Source organism: Aphelocoma coerulescens, chromosome 2 (genome assembly GCF_041296385.1).
Source record: "Aphelocoma coerulescens isolate FSJ_1873_10779 chromosome 2, UR_Acoe_1.0, whole genome shotgun sequence".
NCBI lineage: Eukaryota > Metazoa > Chordata > Aves > Passeriformes > Corvidae > Aphelocoma > Aphelocoma coerulescens.
Genome location: NC_091015.1, coordinates 108,089,688 through 108,106,131, shown reverse-complemented (window position 1 = coordinate 108,106,131; position 16,444 = coordinate 108,089,688). Strand labels below are relative to the sequence as shown.

At 37.9% G+C, this 16,444-nt stretch overlaps 1 long non-coding RNA gene across 7 annotated transcripts; it reads right to left on the bottom strand.

The window, feature by feature from the left end:
- Window positions 1-1,881: 1,881 nt before the first annotated feature.
- On the bottom strand, window positions 1,882-16,056 carry LOC138105855 (uncharacterized). Of its 7 annotated transcripts, XR_011148739.1 has the most exons (8): window positions 15,932-16,056; window positions 14,835-14,926; window positions 11,103-11,228; window positions 6,246-6,291; window positions 4,852-4,912; window positions 4,641-4,704; window positions 2,630-2,669; window positions 1,882-2,162 (listed from the first exon to the last, which is right to left on the bottom strand). It is a non-coding gene; the product is annotated as an uncharacterized lncRNA (long non-coding RNA). The 7 variants fall into 7 exon arrangements; XR_011148735.1 differs by lacking the exon at window positions 2,630-2,669 and having other exon boundaries at window positions 15,932-16,053; XR_011148738.1 differs by lacking the exons at window positions 2,630-2,669; window positions 6,246-6,291 and having other exon boundaries at window positions 15,932-16,052.
- Window positions 16,057-16,444: the final 388 nt, after the last annotated feature.

Below are 16,444 nucleotides of genomic sequence, written 5' to 3'. Positions count from 1 at the left end.
ATATATTAATTTTTCCTCCCAACAGGAAAAACAACGTTGTGACTCAAAAATGTACAATTCAGTTTAAAACACCAAAACAAAAACACACACTTTTCTAAGAGTGTTAGGATTTCAAGGAATGTAAAATTACTTTATGTTTATCCCCTGCATGTAGAAAAATGCAGAAGTGATGGACTGAATGCCAAAAGTCTTGAGTCACCAACCTCAAGCAAGCAATCTATAAATTCTTATGGATTCTTTATAATAATTAATTACTTAGAAGGCTTCCTCTTCCCTTCACCCATTCATATTACAAAATGAGAGAAGTAGTAGTTTGATCTCATAAATGATGAGTCAACAATCCTAAAGAATGACTGGTCAAAATACAGCCCAAATTTCTCATCCAGCTTATAGTTAACAATATAATAATGTAACTCCATCTTCCAGGCAGGAAAGAAGTTGATTCCCACACTTCCCAAAAGTTAGGGAAGAGAAGAAATCTAGATGTGCATCTGCAGATCTTGCAAAAGCAAATTTGCAATGCAAGGATTTACTGGTGGTACACATTCTACCAAGGCTCATCCTCACATATGCCGTCGGTTGAGAAATTGAATGAAAACTGAGAAAATTGCTGGACAACAAAAATAAGTATACTGCTTGAATAAAGAATAAATTTACATAAAAATGGCTTATAAAGGGTCAGATTTAAATGGAACAATGAAGTTAATCCACTTTTAGCTCTTCTATAAGCAAAATGGAAAGTTCAGATGAGACACAAGCAGGAAGTTCTCCTATGTGAAGCAGGTACATGGCCTAGGTGCAATGTCAGCAGGTGTGTCAAAGGAGCACTCAGAAGTCTGTAAATTGTTTATAATCAATGCTAAATTAGTTTGTTGGAATTTTCAAATTCTTTTACCTACACACATACACCTCCCCCAGGATCACTGATGGAGTGCAGCTTCTGCAGGCTGAGCAGCCATGATTCAGAGGAATGAACTAAAGGATTTCTTATTTTGTTTCCAAGTGACACATCAAGTGTGTGAAGGGGGGTAAATATATTAATAAAGGCAATGTTGTTTCTACTTCAGATACACACATAAAGGGGTTTCAGATTCAATTTGTCCTATTCCTTGCTATCCATATGTCTCACACCTCTCAGAAATCTCTGCCCAAACACCAACACAAAGCAAGGGATTGTCTAGTCAACCAACATTGCTGTCCTGGTTTTGGCCGGAATAGAGTTAATTTTCTTCTTAGTCACTGGCACAGTGCTGTGCTTTGGATTTAATATGAGAATAACATTGACAACACACTGATGTTTTGATTGTTTCTAAATAGGGCTTACCTTAAGTAAGTGACTTTTCAGTTTCCGATGCTCTGCCAGCAAGTAGGTGTGAAAGAAGCTGGGAGGGAGCACAGTCAGGACTGCTCTTCAGAAAGAGTCAAGACTTGCAGTTATTTCATCAACTCCTTTTCTAATGTGAGAGATTATCACTAAGTGCAAAATCACTATAAAAGTATACAGACAACAGCTAATGGCTTTAAGATTAGCTAAAGTAAATAAGAGTAGCAGATTACGTAATTGTCCCTTATTTTCTCTTCTGCTTTTCAATATGTATCTCTTCTCCTAGCTCTCATGAATTCCATAAACTCTTCCTTTAGACAGCAGCATATCTAAGCCAGCTCTCTTCCCACTTTCAGCACCAGGCAAAAGGGAAAGGAGCACAGTCACTGTAAGCATCTGCCAGCTTGTTCCAGGCCGTTTCTGGTAGAATAGATTAAAAGCAAACACTTACACAAAGACTTCTCAGCAAACAATTCTTAGAGAACATCAATTAAAATGATTACTTGGTGGATGGAATGGCATCCTCAAAACCAAGAAACACAAATCTGAGACATCACCCAGTTTATGAAATATTTATTCCTGTTACACATCAGTGAGGCTACACATCACTGAAAATGGTCCTAGCTATTAGTCATCCAGATTCTCCCACTTCAAAAGCAACTCTCTGATCATCAAAAGACTTCTTGCCGCCTGTCAGGCAGACTCTAGAACACCCAGCACAGTAAGACAGCAGATTTCTTCCTTTTTTAGGAGGGGTTAGGGACTTTCAAATAGGAGGATTAGAATAAATTTCTCTCTGGGTACTTCCTCTTCCCAGCTTCTTTTTTTTCCAAAAAACCTGTAACCAAAACAACCAAAAAAAAAAAAAGGTAAATTATTTGATATAATTTTCAGTTTCATGCACAGACTTCAGTTTTTCAGTCATTTCTCCTAACAAATCAACCCCAATGTAACTTTCTTCTTTCTGAACTCAGCACTTGGCTTCAATTAAAAATAGTGACTCAAAAATGTTACAATGCAAAAACATGGGTTTAAAAAACAAATGGTTTCAATATATTTTAAATACTCTACTGCAGAATTTAATTCTTCCTCGTTTCATAAATCAATAAGGTCGAAACCAACTGTCCTAGATAGTTGTTACTACAAATAATAGCTAAATCTGTTTTATTTTCACAAGGAGAAAACTGCACTCATTCGTTTTACCTCTCTGCCAGAGGCAAAAGAAAGAACTTCAGAGTCCTGCCCTAAAAGCCAAGCTGAATTCTTTGCAAGGTCTGCATCCTTCACCAGCAAGCAGTGACTCACAGTTCATGCCTGTTGTTTGAAGCCCAGGGAAAGTCCATCACTGCAAAGGGGAACATATGTAACTGACAGCAGCAGAAATTGAAGGGTATCTGTCAGGCCAGAAAGAAAGTGCTGAAAGTGTAATTTTCACTTTGCCTGTCCTACATTAATGATTAATTTTGTGACAACTGCAGTAATTGCTGCTCAACTCCTCATATCTTCACTACAGCTGGAGTAGAACAAATTCAGAATTAAATATTTAAATGAAACAAGCAAAACCTCAGATTGCTATCGCATACCAAACAGTTACTAAATCAACTGCACTTTACCTAGAACATATACCTTGAACTAAACTTAAAGCTTTCAACCAATCCATACATACATATATTTTCAAAATATGACAACCCCGCACTTTTTAAAATATGTTTGGCATGATAAAAATCATCTTTGCATCATTTCTAGAAGTTTGGTTTTCAAATATATATCTTAAGTTTCTAGAACAGGGAAGCAAAAGCCAACCTTGTACTTTAAAACACATACTCGTGTTTTATAAAGCCTTCATTGGAAAAAAAAAGCCTCTAGTCCAAAACACTATAGTTTCATAAGACATCATGCTCCCTTAAAAGAAAAGGTAACTGGAATAATATTCTTTTAAAATTCCTTATTACATGAATTTTTGAGGTAATTTGAAATGTACAAGGGTAATTGTTACAGCTATAACTCAGTACAGAAACACTGAGACTCAAACAAGGACAGGTTTTTTATTAGAGGTATCTCACCTCTAATAAACCCTTTTAAATAAAAAGCCTTTAGTACTTCTTTGATGCAGCAGCCTTTCCATATTTCAAAGAAAAGCAGAATTCCTGTAGTAATGTACCATGATTTGTCCCCTGGTCTCTCAATGAGGTACTAGCTGCTTAATAGCCTTAGGGAAAGTCAAACACATTCACTGAGGGCAAGTCTCTCCCTCCAAATAAAGCTTTTTTTAGCAATCAGAGAACTTTCATAAAAGCGTAGGTACAAGAGCCAGCAGAAGTTTGGTATTCTCACAGTTTCTCCAAGAGGGCCTTTGAACTCAATAGTGCATAACTTGGAACTATTTTTACAGAACCTAAAAATTATTGCAAGAAATGAAGAAGAAAGGGACAGCTTAAAAAAAAAAAAGAAAAAAGTTCATTCATCTTAGGTTTCTGATCCCTCTTAAGTGACATGAAAAAGCATTACATTACAAGCTCACTGTTCCCTGAACCTCAGTGCCAATTGCAGGCACTCATCTCAGGGGCTGTCCCTTCAGCTTCCTGCTTAAAAACCAAGTACAAGTGAAATCCCATAGGAGCAGCCAGACAAATACAGAACAATGATAGTTTAATATAGCATATCCATTCTGCCTTTTTCATGAATTTATTATGCAACTGTACAAATCAGAAGAAAAGCTGCTGCAGAGCCCAGCCCAGCTGCAGAGGGAGTGTCCCTGAAGCACCCACCCAAACACAGACAACTGCAGGCACTAAGGCTCTAAGTCACATGCTCTGTTTCCTTGCATACCCAAAACCATCGTGCTTTGCCAGATGAGGGCCAGGAGGACCAAGTGGCTATACAGTATACAGCTGATCAGAAAAGTGACCTGTTTCTCAGAGGATATTGCAAAGTTTCTAAAGCATTCTGAACTTTGTCTGCCCAGTGAAACTTTCAACACCAACTGCACTGCCCCTGGCATGCAGCTGCATGGCAAGAACCAGGCCAACAGCAAGTGTTATGTCAGGGTTAGAAACTGAGAGGTAGCAACAGAAATATGTTTTCAGCCTTTTCCAGCTAAGGATTTAGCTTCCATTAGAAAGGAAAACCAAATCAGTCAGTAGTGAACAACAGAGCTGATTAGCAGGCATATAACTCTGCAATGCAGTGTGTTACTTGCCAGTAACATATTGAATCAATAGCTGAATGACTTAGTCACAAATCAATACAACTAACCCAGTTGTTCTTACTCATACATAAACATTCCAGATGATTCCAAATACGGCACTAGATTTACCTTGTCAGGGCAGTGTTTGGGAACAGCCAAAGTCAGGGCAGTGCTCAAGCTCTCTGAGCAATATCTGCAAATGTGGAAAGGAGAACATTCGGTAACCTACACCAAAGCCATCAGGGTACTCCCACATAAGAAATACTGCATTTTACCATCCAGAGCTGGTTATCTAGAGGTCTTTATAAGCTCCAGTATGAGATATTTAGATTTCCCTCACCTTCTTTATCAGGCAAACTGCTATCAGCTTAGAAATCGAAGGTCATCTTTGCTCTGTCCAACTGTACAGGTAAAAAAAAAAAAAAAAAAACACAATTACAGAAGTTATTCAAAGATGTGCTTAACCTGTCACCAGTCCTAAGAAAGCGAAGAAACTCATATGCCTGACAAATTCAGCAAGGTACATATTCATGTTTATGATCAGACTGAAAATATCTTCAGCCATCTAATTAAAACATCAAGGTAGCTGAGCAATCAAGAGTGTGATAGCAAACCCCTGTAAAATACTGATTTAAGTTATTAAGTCAAACATTTAAACTACAGTCTCATCAGGCTTTAGCTAAGGGGAAAAATATCTATTATGCATGATTTTTGCACATTTAAATCAGAATAGTGTTCACATTTAAACCATGCAGCCAAAATACGCTCATAGAGTTCCAAATTCTTTTTGGGGATTAAGTCTGTAAAGCACTTTGATTACACAAAGGTTGGGTTCACTTTTCATTGACTTTTTAACAGCCTCATTACATCATCAGCTCTTTTTGTCCGCCAAAGCCTTTATGTTACACTTATTATTGAATATGTGACCAAACTCTTTCATCTTCAGGGTAGTCTACACAGGACAGAACAAAGAGGCCCAAAACCGGTCTTCAGCATTTTGCCCACCATGTTGACTGGAGCTTCACCTCTTCAGCCTCATCTGTGCTCCAGTTTTTAATTCCTTAGCCATGTGTTGGAGCTTAATGAAGAGACTAACTCAGTGGTAAATCAGTGACCTTACCAAATGTGACCTTTCCCATGTTCCAGTACAGTAAAAAGCAGAGTATCATAATCTGGTCCCTGGGGTCCTTTTCCCCAAACTAAGCACAGGATATATGTAACTGCCTGTGCGTAGGTGCGCAGATTTCATACCAAGACTAAAAATATAAACCCAGTCTAAAACCCAAACTGATTTATAAAAGAAATGATGTGTGAACTACTCTGTGAATCTCTTTGGAAACAATACTCACCTCTATACATTACTCTAGACAGAGAACAACAACAGTTACCACCCATAAGAAACAATTTAGAGACAGCCACAAGGAGTGGAAAAATACAGAACGAATTCTTTTGACAAAACAGAAAAAAAGGTATGGTGCAAGCTATATGAAAAGAGGGCTGAAATATTCCATAAGTCTGCTTCAGATTTTTCCCCAGTACCAAATATGTAACTCTATTGTCAAACATGCAATTAGCAACTAAATCTCTGCAAGAAGAGATCAAGGACAAGAACACATCCCAAGGCCAAGTCAAACTAGTGAAGATGCCAAGAAAAAAGTCTGCAAAAGCTGATGCTGTACTGTAGAGAAATAGATTAGAATATCTAGAAAGTTATTCACCATTGAAATTATGTACCTTCTTTTGGAGATAATTGAATCAGCATTCTGTTGCACTAACTTTCCTGTGAGGAAACAGATGAACCTTTGTTACATCCTCTGGCTCACGGGCTGATGTAACTCAAAAAATCCAAGGTAAATTCATCAGTATGTGCAAAGCAGCAGCAAATTTTATTTGTAATGTATAAGGTAAGTATAAGTTCTTTCTGAAATCTCTATTCCTCTGAAATGAATGTGAATTTATACTTGAGAAGAGCAAAAAAGTACTGTGGGAGGACTGGGTATGATTGAAGGAGTCTGCTATGTCCATCCTATTATCTCTTACTTTGAATGCCCTACATAGCTTCTACAAATTGAGCTGAAACATCACAAGTTCTTACATTAGAGCTTTAGGCAGACGCCTAAAGCCAGACTGGCAGAATCTGTCTGTACTGAAGTTTTATTTTAGATAGAACTGTCACATCTCTAATATTAAAATGGAATTGTCTAAATAATTTATGACATGCTAAGTGTGTGAAGTGCATGATCAAGGCACTGTTCCCACAACATATAATATAGCTTTCATTTACTGAAAAATCAAAATATTATATTTAGAATGGTGAAATCCCTACATCTGCAAATTCAGATACTATTTGAGCAAAATTAATTCCTATGTTCTACATTTATGGTTAACAAATGAGAAAGACCAGATTTAGTAACGAAATTATAACTGCAGAGAGCTGTATGCTGAACTAGCTTCCCTGGACTTCTACAAGCATAATCCTCCTATTATAATCCTCCTTCTAAAACAAAAAGAGTGGAACACTTCTAAGGTGTTAAGAAAGGCCAACATATCCACTGCGTTTGTGAATTTGTGAACAGAAAAGATACAGCCTCAGAAAGGCCAGCATTACATTCCCTGACAATTTTGCATATGACTAAGAAAATAACAAGCATAAAGCAGTTCATGATATTATTCCCCAAAGCCCATGAGATGACATGGCACGTTTGATCCACACATGAAGATAAGATCAGCTAGGTACATGTCAATCACTCCTGACTCTCCTTAGATTACCAAGACAGAACTGTGATAAATTGCAGCTATTCCAACTTCTACTACGTAAAATGCACCAAAGTGAGTGCAGCCTGCTTCCCTGTCCTCATAGGGAAATATTTGTTCCTCACATGGGGTCTGAACCCTTTATTTCAGCTTCTGCAAGTTGCCTTTCACATCCTGCCCACACGTGGCTGGTCGCTTTCCTCAGTAACCTCTCCACAAGCATGCAGGCCTGCTGCTAAGAACCCCTAAGTATGTCCCTGCTCCCAGCTCTGCTCTTTCAGCCTCTTCCTACAGGGCAAACGTTGCCACCCTGACCACCATGGGGGCCTCTGCTGAATGTCTTTCTTGCACTGAGAAGGGGGCTTGTCCAAAGCTGCATGTAGTGGCCTAGATATGGCCACACACGTGACATGTAGAGGGAATAAATCAATCCCCTTTTTCACAAGTGATGCAGCCTGACTGTAGATTTTGTGACCACAACCAGAGCGGTTGTTCCTCCCATTTGTTTTCCAGGCCTCACACATTCAGGTACATGCATTTTATACAGGGGTCTTTTGCCCTGTTTCATTGTTTCTGAGGTGTCTCTTGTAACCGCCATTCTGCATCCTCATGTATGGTATCCTTACTTCCCAAGTTGCCCCTTATTTAAGCTCTCCTCATCAGGCTGGCCAGCCTTTTGGCAAAGGTGCTGTTGCCCCATTTGGTTAGGTAGATCCTCCTCTCCACAGCAATCCTTCATCTTTAAAAAGGGTGTTGTAGCTGTAAAAGCCAGTTTTCCACCTAAAACACCCTCTCCAGACAGGTGTCTAAACAGAAATATCAAACTATTTTCCATCTTTCCTGCTTCTACACAGATTGTTCCCCTCCTCCTACAGACAGGTCGCTGCATCCTCCTCCCCTGCCCCAGCCCAAGCTCCAGGGTTCTGCTGAAGGTCTGTGATGTACCAGGGAAGCTGCTGGAGGAGAGACCTGCCCTGCAGAGCAGCACCACCCAATGGTACCCACCTCTTGCATCTTCAGCTGAGTTCGGCCAATTTTCAGTTGCTTCAAGATTTACTCTATTTCCCTAACACAGATTCTTCCTCAAAAAGTGACCAATATCTATCCCCTCATTAAACAGCCCCAGGAAGAAATGGGACTGATCCTGATCCAACAGAGCAATCCCCAAGTGGCATTTTGGTTATAGGAAGGTGAATAAATAAATCAGGGAAGGTCCCTTCCCTTTATATGGTTGTCTCTTCAAGAAACTGTCACTAACCAGTTTCTTCTCTGCACTCAACCATAACACAGCCCCCCACCATTTTATAGTTTTTCAGTCCAATACTAATTAATGAAGAGGGAAGCCCAAACAACTTGCAAGAGGTTCAGAACAGCACCATGAGCAGAAGGACGCAAACAGGCCATGGGCATACACCAGGTACACTTGTTGTAGCCACTGAGAGTAATTATTACATAGAATTACTCAAGAGTATCAAGCAAAAAATAGACTTCTTTTAAAGAGAAATTTTTCATTCCTCGTGGTGACAGTCAGTGCTGTTTTGAGTTGTAACAGCCCTCAAGAGATGGCAAATATATAGATGCACTTTTAATCATTGCAAAATGCTGACAGTTGGTTCTTTCCCAAATCCTACTGGAAGGCATTTTTCATATATTGACTCTAACAGTCACTCTCAATTATCTTAGACACAAACTGTTATTATATGTCAATGTTAATATAGTTATGTTAGCTATCAAAAGGGTTTTTTTGTTTTAGAAACTTCCTTCTGCAAAATATTTCAAATTGAACTTGAATAAGCACTTCTCAGCAGAAAAGTGCCTGAGACTTTAAAAGCAACTCTGAATTCAATTCCTCTCATAACAAACCTGATGTTCTCTGCTCCCTGACTTTGCTCAGCTCACTTGCAGGCATTCTGGTTATTCTCACTCCTGCACCTTTCTCACGTCCTACCAAAGACCGTTCAAAATATCAGTATTGGGCTGAACTTGTAACAGAAAAACTGCCAGCATTCTGCAGTTGTCAGTGCAATAGAAAATAAGCTGCAGCCTTACTTCAAAGGAGTTTATTTTCCAGGTAAATCCTTTGGTTGATAAATCTTGCTGAAGAGTCTCTCCATGATGCAAAGTAGGGGCTCTCTCTGAGCTGCCCTCAGGATTCCCTGAGAAGCTGGAAAGCCAGGCCAGGGACATATATGTGCTCAAAGGGACTTAAGTGCTTGAATTACTCCTTGAGTTTTTCTGCTCAAAAATGCCAAGGTAAAACTGAGCTTATATGGCTTTGATATGAAATCAGACCCTAGAAGTCTTCAAAGCCAGAACTGAATTAATCAAAATTATTTGTGATTATTTGGAGAATTTCGCTTTATGTGGCTTAAGGTAACATTCTATGAGAGAAGGGGGGCTTCTGTTGTTAGTGAGCAGAATAATAAAAGGTATTTGAGGAGTCCTGCCAGCAGACTGAGGGATGAGATCCTTCCCCTTTACTCAGCACTGACTTTTACCTCTCCAGCAAAAACTGATCTCTCATGTGCTGTACAGTAACACTTGTTACTGACTGCTGCAGAAAACTGTTTACAAAGTCTCAGGTATTCACTATGACAATAACATTTTGAAAAGTGTAAAAAGATTAGCTGCTGCAGAATGTAGGAAGTCTCCTTTAAATTGTAAGTATTATTTAATTCTGTTCTAAATAATAAGTTCCTGCTGCTCTCTCAACAATAGAAAACAAGCTAGCAGTTTGCAAGAGCAGGAACCAACCTGAATAAACATAGGACATCAAACAAATCTATTTAGCAATCAAAAAATGAGACTAATAACTATTCTTTCTAGAAAGTGAAGATTTGGTACTGCCAGAAATCACATTAAATTTTTTTCCTAGTATTAAATTCATATTTACACCTGGCTCCACCAACAAACACTTATATAATTAAAAAGTATGTCAATCCAATTTATTAGATCTAGAAGGCATTTAATTTTATGGTGAGTGTAAAAGCAAATGTAAAGATTTTGAAACAGTGAGTTTTTAAATATTTACTCTGAACCAAAGAAAAGTAGAAAGAAGCTGTGAAGACATAATTAAATCAAAGCAACAGTATGCTATCTCACTAGTCTGGAAATAACCTTCCCTCCCATCAAACATCATCACTCATTTAAAAAAAAAACAAAACAAAACAAAAACCACAGAAGTTAATGTATTTTAAAAAACATCAAACAAAGAAAAGCAATAACATATTCTGGTTTTAAAATTTATACACTCAGGCTCAGCTTTGTAGCTGTAGAGTAATACATGAATACAAATCAACTTTGCCCATTTCACCCGGGTACTTGGGGAAAGGCAGTCAAAAGAAGTGAGAAAATCATGCAGATATCTGAAGATACAGAATACAGATAAGAAAGTCAGGAAAACTTTATCTCCTAGAGACCTGAATTCCTAAAGCATTTTCCCAATTTACAAGACAATAAAGCAAAAATGTGAGTTTATGTCAATCAGTTTTAGAACCACATAAGATAAGGACACTAATTTGAACTTGGCATGCTACAGTCAAAGAAAATGAGTTCAATTTGAAGGCAATAAAAAAGTCAGTTATGAGCTAGAGATTGAACTCATTTGTGCTGAGACTCTCAGTCATATACTTGTGCAACCACTGCATGCAAGTGTTGCTTTACTGCCATGGTGCTATGTAAGAGTAATAAACACATCTGCTGGGAACTCTTAATTATAGATGACAAACTATAAATCACCAGCTTGTTTCAACATCAGAAGGCTCAACATGTGATCCATCATGTCTACATCCCAAGAAATAAAACTAACCCCTCTACTTTGTTTAGTAGAAGACATACATTTATTTATGAGCATGATGCTACTGCAAGAAACAATTAGGGCCGTGCTTGTCTTGAGTATTGCTGTCATCCACTCTTCTGCCATTGCCTGTACTGTTTTGCACTGATAATATTTGACACCTCCTCCTGTGCAAGGATAAAACAATGTAAGGTGCAAGGCAGTGAAGAAGCAAGTACTGTATCTTAAGACACGTGGAATCCTACAGGATATTTGCTCTCGTTAAGAACAGTCCTTTTCATTAACTTCCATGAACTAAAAAAACAAAAACAAAAACAAAACAATATAATCCAGGCAAATAAATTATTAAATGCTTCCTGAGAAAGCACCAACGACATATATATGTTTGTATCTGTACATATTCACAAATGTATTTTGTCCAAGTGACTCCTATTGTAACCTAGGCAAGTGGTTTTTTAGATGTTCACTCTTAGATATTACAAACAAGCCTGAAACATATTTGGAAATTTATCTGCTTTAAATGAACAGTGACAATTGCTCTTCAACGCCAATAAGAAAATCAGTTTGACAGGTGGAGGGGAGAAATACTGACAGCCAAAATCCATTTAAATCCTGGAGTACTGGATAAGGCCTTCTCACAATTATTATATTTCACTACTCTCTAAGTTCACCCATGTTGTTTTACATTATAATGGTAATAAAAGTCAGGCATGCAGGCAAGAACTTTTTAATGGAAGGAAGAAGTGGCTGTGCTGCAGGAACTCTCTGTCGGGAGGAACAGCAGGTGAACATATTAGTCTTTTGTGTGTCATAGGGTACTATAACCACAGCAGGACTAAAATTACTCTTCAGAAACACACCTCCTTGAACATCATTACTGTGATCACCAATATGAAGCTATATAATATTACTGAGGATACAAACATAGACCTTCTACTTCATCTGAGAAGAAAAAGCCCAAACTAGAGTAAATCTATGCAAATTAATAATGCTTTGCTGTTTATTATGAGAAATGCATTTAGCATTGTTGGGAAAATCTTTAATTGTAACAAAGAGTGTTTAAGTCTTATGAATGCCTTCAGCTTTAAGTGACAGTGCTTAGTTCTGTATTAATCCTGTATTAATTTGTGCAAGTGGTTATCTTAGCCTTTAAGACTGTGGGCCTGAGAACGTAAGGCTGCTAAGAATGTATATCTTGGCCAGACCACATCACTGGGATGCACCCAAAGAGAAGAAACTTTTTGGAGGCCTGTGACCAAAAAAGAGTAATTTGAGGAATGGTATGTTCCCCAAACAACCACCAAAGACTCTTAAAAGACCCATTACTCTGATGTAAATAAGCTTTGAGAAGTGCTTTAAATATGAAAAAAAATTTGCAGGGATGTTCAGCATACATGCACGAGTTTGGGGAAATATAATGAATATGTATAAGTTATATAGATTGAAACTGTTAGGTAGCTGCTCCATGTGGGTTAGGGGCAGATACGTCCCTCACACCCAGTGATGAAAATAAACGCAATGCCACTTTCCAATACTGAAACTACAATGTTAGAGAGTTTTATTCCCAACTTCTGGTGACAGTATGAAGAGTATGTTTTGTCTCTCGTTTTTCAGAAGATTTTAATTGCCATTTATGTGTACTGTCATTCCCAACAGCACTGAGTTGTGGGTTCATGGTAGACCAAAAGCCCTACAAGCAGAAGAATAGATATATTCTGGCATTTCAGCATTTTGATCAAAAAACTCCTGCTGCTTGACATAATAATACAAGCATTGCATATTTGAACAAAGCTGCCACAGCATGAGACTACCGTGAAAAGCAAACAACAATAACACAACAGATGCTTAAAAAACAACCAACAAAAAAAAAGCTTTCCAGTCTATGAAATGATGTACATTCTCTCAAGATACCTGATACTGCTATAGGTAGCAGAGGATGCTCACTCAAAAGGATCAATAGGATTATGCAATGTAGGAAATTAATCCTCCATAAGGTTTCAGGAAGTGGTTTTGGTTTCTCATATATCTTGTGAAGAAATAAGCTCCTGATTTAAGTGAGTTTATAATCACACACTAATTAAATTATAAGGTATAAATTAAGCTTTACTGCTTAATAGATTAGATATTTCCAATAAAAGGCCCAGGTCACTGCTGTCTTAAATTGAAGGCCAATGAAAAAACCAAAATCAGTTACAACAGCAGTAGCACTTACCTTTCCTCCCAGTCTCTCAGAGAACCAGATTCTACTGGCTAGCTCAAAGAATAAATATCCACAGTGCTACACCCAGTTACACCTGGCCTGCATTCCCAATTAAGGTTTGCCCCATCCTGTTAGAGGCAGCAGCTAACCAACTCTGTTCATTACACACACCCTGCCAGTTTTGAGATGGGGGCTACAGAAGAGACAAACACCATTGTGCTGGTCCTTGCAGTAAAGCCAAGGAGATTGGAATGGATACAAGGCCTAATGCAATCGCAAAAGGCATCAACAGCTTATCCACTGCATTAAACTCATGTAAACAGCCAATGTACTAAAAGCTGTTTTAACTTTCTGCAAATTCTCTGCACAACTGATCCACAATCATCTGAGTGCTCACTGAAGCTTAGCATCCTATTTTTTTCCATTGATTGCAAATGGCCTGTTTGGTTCTCTAATATGTGTTATAGTGAGCATCATGCTCAGTAGAAAAGGCTGTTTGTTGGCAGTGTCTAGCTATCCCTAGAAACTGTAATACAATCACACAGGGTATGATGATTCTGTATTTTCTTTCAAACCCTGGGAGAATACAAAAATGAAGACTTTAAACTGAGCCCATGCCAGGCATCTATGAGATAGCAGGAGAGCTTGAAAACCTATCTGAAACAAGAATGATGAAGTTACTGCAATTAAATCTGGATGTACAAGTACCAATATCATAAAAATCATCACCGAACTTGGAAATAATTTTCAAATCAGCTGGAAAACCTGATAAAGAAGACATGAATATAAAGGCCAAAGAGACAACTTCTCCCCATGGTAAAGGCCAGAGGCAGAGAATGGTCATTGTGGAGAAATACACGTCCGCCATCACTACCAATGCCTGTGCTTCATTTACTAGTTTCAAATACTTTTCAAATACTTTAGCAAAATCCTTTTGCCTTAGAAGGCAAGAAAAATAGTAGGTGCAAGTTAGCAATTCACATCCTGATGAGGAACATATCCAGGTAGATAAAAGCCAAAAAGTCCTTTGAATTAATATTTAATTGCAATTAATTTGCAAGGCTGGCTGATTCTTTTAGTGATGATCAGGGAAAGAAACAAGGTGAACATCAGATCTGTCTGAACTAAAACATTTGTTTGAAACATTTAAACCATGTCCTAATAAAAAACGTATTTCTATAAACTACAGCAACAGTTTCAACAAATATTTTAATACCCCTTCCACTGACATTATTTCCCCCCAAATCAGTAAGCAAGTAAGCAGCAGTGTAGCCTTTAAGGTAAGGTTTTTATTTGTTTTAAACAAAAAAGATTCAGTAATTCCTCTCAAGTAAGAGGTTTCAGGAAACATTTCCTTCATAGATAAGCCTAAGCAAAAAGTGGCCAGAATTCACTGCAATTAATGTTGTTCTTGGAACTATTTGAACTCAAACTACTTGAGGTAAAATTTGCATGTTACTTCAAATAAATAGACATAGCACCCTAGAATGACATTAATAATGAGAAAATTTAAAAAGCATGGTCTAAAAAATTGATTCGAGAGGTTTGGGGCAGTTAGAAAGTGCACTGTTACCTTGTATCTTCCGTACAACTGCAGTGGTCTCCAGGATAATGAATCCAAGTGAAAGACAGTTCATCTATTTCTTGACTAGCAAATGCAGCTGTCTTGAGCACATGCAAAAACGTTTTCAAAGGAAACCCCATTAAAGTGGAACATACATTAGTTGTTCTTATTTCTAGCAGAGCAACAACATGAAATTCTCAGTTTAATTAAGCTTAAAGTACAATGCTCTCTTTAAAACAATGTACCTGTATTTCTCATGCTTCCTTCCTCCATCTCTCACAGCTTGTTTTGTAAGGCTAAGAAAATTCTACACTCAGAGAAGACAGAAAACTTGTAAATTGTTGCTAACCTATAAGTGAGGTTACCTACAACTGCTTTTAAAAGAAGCTAAGTAAAGGGTTTTTTTCTGCTTTTTGCAAGGAAGATTTCCATTTAAATGTTTAACTAATGATACACAGGGCCTGCATCTGGCACTACACAGATGCCAGATTGCATCCACAACACCTTCCTGGAACCACTGAGCACAAAGATTAAGGCTCCCACCCAGCCCTTGAGTGAAGAACATGTGTGTAACTTCAGAAAATGAGTAATGCATTAACACTTTAACAGACAGCCTGTGTGCTTAGACATAGCAGGCACATGTTGTAAAATCAGATCACCAGTTTACTACTATCATTTAAAATTAGTAAACTCCTTTTATATATATGCATGTAAGCATCCTCACAGGGAAAAGACAAAAAAATCACTGCAGTAGTGATATATTTATGGTACTTACTATTTAGAGTAGGTAACTTTAGAAGACTTCAACACCAAGGAAATTCAGGTTCCTGTGCACTTTCCTAAATTAAAGTATTTTTGCAATTTTTTTCCTCTAGAAGCAGAATTAAGTTCACTAACTCAACACAGTGTTCATTCTTCTTGAAACTGCAGACATAAGGTACACCTAGTATTTCAACCTTGCTCTACTTGCACATGGCAAACAATAATCTACTACAATGAGAATGACAGAACACAAGCATGATATTCTACTGTGCGCAAACACTGCATAATTCATTATTTCACTGTTCATCCACTATAGTGATGTTTTTGAGGATGTTTATTCTTACCTCTTTTCATCCGTTCAGTGGTGTATGTATTGGTATCAGAGGACTTACAGGGGAGGCTTTAAATATCAGAGGAAATCAGGTCAGTGTCTTTTTCCTCAGAGAAGCCCTGAAATCAGAGGTGGTGGGAAGCATTGCTTGAGAGACTCAAAAGAAATCTGCAACAGAAGGCACAGTGATAGTAGATCCTCCACAGACAGTTTCCTGACAACAAAATAAGCCATTAAATGAATAGAAACCAAATTCAGCCTTAGAAGTCCTACAGTGAAAATGGCTAGCTGGTGGGAGAATATTCTGTCAAATAATCATTACAGGCTTGCTCTAGCCTTCTGCTCTCCCTAAAGCTCATGCTTTTAGCCATTGTCAAGGGAGAAAAATAGAAGAAAAAAAGGCTTCTCAAAGACAGCCTGCTGAAAAAGACTTGGACTATGGTCAAACAATTCACTCCATGACCACAACCCTGATGTCTTTAAACACACATCATCTCATTTTCATTTTCTTATTACCAGAAATTAT